The sequence below is a fragment of the Etheostoma cragini genome, unplaced genomic scaffold (genome assembly GCF_013103735.1).
Source record: "Etheostoma cragini isolate CJK2018 unplaced genomic scaffold, CSU_Ecrag_1.0 ScbMSFa_4667, whole genome shotgun sequence".
NCBI classification, from domain to species: domain Eukaryota; kingdom Metazoa; phylum Chordata; class Actinopteri; order Perciformes; family Percidae; genus Etheostoma; species Etheostoma cragini.
This window is the reverse complement of record NW_023269059.1, coordinates 50,296-56,177: the sequence shown is the minus strand read 5'-3', so window position 1 is coordinate 56,177 and position 5,882 is coordinate 50,296. Positions and strand designations below refer to the sequence as shown.

The window sequence follows — 5,882 nt, the reverse complement described above, 5'->3', positions numbered from 1 at the left end:
TGGTAGTATCTGGTTGTATTTATCCGGCTACCAGTGGTAGTATCAGGTTGTATTTACCCGGCTACCAGTGGAAGTATCTGGTTGTATTTACCCGGCTACCAGTGGTAGTATCAGGTTGTATTTATCCGGCTACCAGTGGTAGTATCAGGTTGTATTTACCCGGCTACCAGTGGTAGTATCAGGTTGTATTTACCCGGCTACCAGTGGTAGTATCTGGTTGTATTTATCCGGCTACCAGTGGTAGTATCAGGTTGTATATACCCGGCTACCAGTGGTAGTATCAGGTTGGATTTAGCCGCGTTATAGCTCCGGGACTTTCTACCAACAAAGAAAGTGAATAAATCTGGTGAAAGTGTGTTTCCATCCTACGGCTTTAACTCTAAGACGGTTGTCTTCCCATCAACTATGAAACTAACTTTTTTTTCAACATTGTCTCTTTTTCTGACATTGTATTACTTTTTTAATGTTCTGTGTGCTTTTTTATTTTTATTTTTTTTCCAGTTTTTAAAACATTTAATGTTGACATTTTAAGCGCCAATTACAACGGCCCATGTTTTGTGACAAAACGTGTTTTTTTACCTGAAAACGGGTCAAATTTGACCCAAGGACTACATGAAGGTTAAAGCCAATAAAAACCAGTTAAACTAAGTTATAAGAAGTAAGATGTTATGACCATAGTCCAGGTTGTGTATGATGGGTAATACAGCCAATAAGACAGTTGTACAGCAAACAGGTGGTATAATAGGGGGGGGGGGGGGCATATCACATTTCATCTACTGTTAGTTGCCGATTTCTCTTGTTTTTATCGTACTTCATGATTTTAAGTGTCTTAGAGTACTTTGACGAGCGCTAAGTAAACAAAACACATTAATACTATTACACTCCACCTTTCCTCCTCTTCTGTTGATGCTTTAGCAAAAAAAACACTTTTTCTAACAGCTCTCCGTCGGCCTCTGCGACGGCTCCAGGTGTCGAGGAAACAAACAGGAAATTGAGAATGAAGCCAAGCGAGCTGATTGGTCACAAACAACCTGTTAAGAAAACATCCCGATAATTCCCCAAACACTCATCCAGACAGGTTCCACGGTCTGGGATCCGAGCCAGAGAGCTGCTAGGAACTGTTGTTTCCTCCTGTTTGTTTAAAAAAAAATAAAAACTCCCCCCGCGCCACCGCCCCCCCCGCCCCCCCCAAGGATGTTAAAAGACAAACACTACAATTCAATAGCAGGCCAATAAAAACTAGAAAAACAAGCTTACACCTGCACATCTGCACCACCAGGTGTACATTTCCCATTCTTACTTAAGATATACTGACTCAAAACTGTTATCGCAATATAATGGAAGTGTCGCAATATTGTGTGTGTGTATATTGTGTGTATCTTGTGTGTATATTGTGTGTATATTGTGGAGAGTTGTGTAGTGACGGACGCGTTAACCCTCCTGTTGTCCTTGGGTCAAATTTGACCCCTTTTAACAATGTCTATATCAGAAATATGGCTTTTTTAACCAAATTACCACAAAAAGGATGTATTTCTCACAACGCTCTTTGCAAATACAACTACTTTCATCGAATTTTGGGTGTAAATTGAAATGGATTCAAATCAACATACGTTCCTCTGAACTGTTAGTCCAAATAATTCATAATTTCTGCTTTATCAGCTCAGATATTAAGGTATAATTATATATACATGAGGGTTATGGACCACTTAGTCCACTAGTAAGGTGGTGGTAGTGAAAACTAAAACAATATTGCGTTCAGAATGTCAAATGTCAAAAAAATTAGTAAAAGCGTCCTGGGGGGGGGGGGCAGAGCTTCCATGAGGGCAACATGGAGACACAATGGGGACAACATGGGGACAACATGAGGGCAACATGAAGGCAACATGAAGACAATATGAGGGCAATATGAGGGCAACATGAGGCAACATGAGGCAACATGAAGGCAACATGAAGACGATATGAAGACAATATGAAGACAATATGAAGACAATATGAAGACAATATGAGGACAATATGAGGACAATATGAGGACAATATGAGGACAACATGAGGACAACATGAGGACAACATGAGGGCAACATGAGGGCAACATGAGGACAACATGAAGACTTTGAGGGCAACATGAAGACAACATAAAGGCAACATGGAAACAACATGGGGACAATATGAGGGCATCATGCAGACAACATGTAGGCAACATGAGGACAACATGAGGACAACATGAGGGCAACATGAAGGCAACATGAGGGCAACATGAGGACAACATGAGGACAACATGAGGGCAACATGAGGACAACATGAGGACAACATGAGGACAACATGCAGGCAACATGAGGGCAACATGAGGACAACATGAGGACAACATGAGGGCAACATGAAGACTTTATGAGGGCAACATGAGGGCAACATGAGGGCAACATGAAGACAACATGAAGACAACATGAGGACAACATGAAGGCAACATGAAGGCAACATGGGGACAACATGGGGACAACATGGGGACAACATGGGGACAACATGAGGGCAACATGAAGACAACATGAGGACAACATGAGGGCAACATGAAGACAACATGAAGACTTTATGAGGGCAACATGAGGACAACATGAGGGCAACATGAAGACAACATGAGGGCAACATGAAGACAACATGAAGACTTTATGAGGGCAACATGAAGACAACATGGAAACAACATGGGGACAACATGAAGACAACATGAGGACAATATGAGGGCATCATGAGGACAACATGAAGACAACATGAGGACAACATGAAGGCAACATGGAAACAACATGGGGACAACATGAAGACAACATGAGGACAATATGAGGGCATCATGAGGACAACATGAAGACTTTATGAGGGCAACATGCATGCAACATGAGGGCAACATGAGGACAACATGAGGACATTAGTGTTACAACTCCTTAACCCTAAACAATAATAATGAATATATATCAGCAGTTGAGTATTGCACACATTATAAAAAGTGTTATTGCAATTAATAAAACTCAAATGTACAGTACAGTATGTACAGGTCTAATCATTAGTACCCCCCCACTGTTTGTTTTCTGGTTGCGTGTTAACGAGCCAGCAGCGAACGCTTCATAACGCATTTAATTCCATCACATAAACACAGCATTTATATTTAGACAAGGACTACCTAGGAAACACTCACACACACTCACACACACTCACACACACACATACACCCACACACACACACACACTCACTTCTGAAGCATATAATAACAGTTTGTGTGCTCGTTCAGACTTCCAACCGTATTTTGGCCCTCCAAACAAAAGCCATAAACAATAATTTTAATAAATGGAGGTAATTTCCTGCAGCAGAATGTCCAATCAGAGCCGTATTCTCCTGGAGGACCACGGCGTGTGTGTACGTGTGTGTGTGTGTGTGTGTGTGTGTGGAAGGAAAAAGGCGAGATTTCAGAAATGCATGCAGAGAGAGAAAAACGACATCCCAAACTACCCATCATGCCTTGCCAAGCCTGCTGGCCAACAGCACACACACCCGGTCCATCTGCGCCCGTCGAGAGCCTCTCGTTCCTCCAAAACATTTACCAAATACCCAAATACCCCCTAACAGCCCATTCATTACTCTTTGTCTCCGTCTTCTGTTTATCTCCCTCCCCTCGTCTTGCTCCTGTCAGTCTTGGCGAGTTAAAGGAGCTCTGGTGATGGTGGATTAGATATTTTTCCCCTTGTGCAGAACCAACGTAATCTCACATGGATCGGCATTCTTTAGCTACGACGGCGTTTGAGCGTTGGTGTAGAAAACGAGAGAGAAACGTTGAAAAAGCATCAAAAGTGTTGGAAAAAACGGACAAAAACGTGAGAGAACGTTTAAAAAAAAAGACATTGATATAGGACAACGGGTCAGTTTGACCCGAGGACGACATGAGGACGACATGAGGACGACACGAGGACGACATGAGGGGCAAAGTAACTTGCTGCCCCTTTTCATACATTTTATACATTTTTCTCATTTTACACATTTCTCGCATTTTATACATTTTATACATTTCTTGCATTTTATATATTTCCAAAATTTTATATATTTCTTGCATTTTATACATTCCTTGCATTTTATACATTTCTCGCATTTTATACATTTTATACATTTCTTGCATTTTATATATTTCCAAAATTTCATATATTTCTTGCATTTTATACATTCCTTGCATTTTATACATTCCTTGCATTTTATACATTTTATATATTTCTTGCATTTTATATATTTCTTGCATTTCATACATTTTATATATTTCTTGCATTTATATATTTCTTACATTTTATATATTTCTTGCATTTCATACATTTATATATTTCTTGCATTTTATATATTTTTTAAATTTTATATATTTCTTGCATTTTATGCATTTTATATATTTCTTGCATTTTATGCATTTTATATATTTCTTGCATTTTATATATATTTCTTGCATTTTATATATATTTCTTGCATTTTATACATTTCTTGCATTTCATATATTTCTTGCATTTTATGCATTTTATATATTTCTTGCATTTTATATATTTTAAAAATTTTATATATTTCTTGCATTTCATACATTTTATATATTTCTTGCATTTTATATATTTTAAAAATTTTATATATTTCTTGCATTTTATGCATTTTATATATTTCTTGCATTTTATATATTTCTTGCATTTCATACATTTTATATATTTCTTGCATTTTATATATTTCTTGCATTTCATACATTTTATATATTTCTTGCATTTTATATATTTCTTGCATTTCATACATTTATATATTTCTTGCATTTTATATATTTTAAAAATTTCATATATTTCTTGCATTTTATGCATTTTATATATTTCTTGCATTTTATACATTTCTTGCATTTATATATTTTTTGCATTTTATATATATTTCTTGCATTTCATACATTTCTTGAATTTTATATATTTCTTGAATTTTATATATTTCTTGCTTTTTTTTAAATTTTAAATATTTCTTGCATTTCATACATTTATATATTTCTTGCATTTTATATATTTCTTGCATTTCATACATTTATATATTTCTAGCATTTTATATATTTTTAAAATTTACATATTTCTTGCATTTTATGCATTTTATATATTTCTTGCATTTATATATTTCTTGCATTTTATATATATTTCTTGCATTTTATACATTTCTTGCATTTCATACATTTCTTGAATTTTATATATTTCTTGAATTTTATATATTTCTTGCATTTTTTTTAAATTTTAAATATTTCTTGCATTTCTTCCATTTCTTCCATTTAATGCATTTTTGCTTGTCCTGCAGCGTCGGCCACGGTGGAGGACTTCCAGATCCGTCCTCATTGTCTCTTTGTCCACTCGTACCGAGCGCCGGCCTTCTGCGACCACTGTGGAGAGATGCTGTGGGGACTCGTACGCCAGGGACTCAAATGTGAAGGTACTGACCTACTGATTAGTAGTAGTAGTAGTAGTAGTAGTAGTGTACTTGAACATGTAGAACATTAAAATAAAAAATATATATGTACAGTATATACACACGAATGCTTTTCACTGTAGGAAACCGCTGCTTTTGTAAAAAGGGAATTTCCCCACTGTGGGATGAATAAAGTATCTAATCTATCTAATCTAATTCATGTATATATTTCATGTGTCTATATATTTAAGGTCTTGTAATTCTCAGCACAATCTTCCAAAATGATTCAAAGTCATTCAAATAAAAAGGAGGCTACTTCAGACGTTACAGAAGTCTCTCGTTAGCATCTCGGAGGCTACTTTAGACGCTACAGAAGTCTCTCGTTAGCATCTCGGAGGCTACTTCAGACGTTACAGAAGTCTCACGTTAGCATCTCGGAGGCTACTTCAGA

The 5,882-nt window shown here is 36.7% G+C and overlaps 1 pseudogene; it reads right to left on the bottom strand.

Annotated features, from left to right (window-relative positions):
* Positions 1–5,882, bottom strand: part of LOC117941279 — a 19,658-nt pseudogene that overhangs the window by 3,096 nt on the left and 10,680 nt on the right.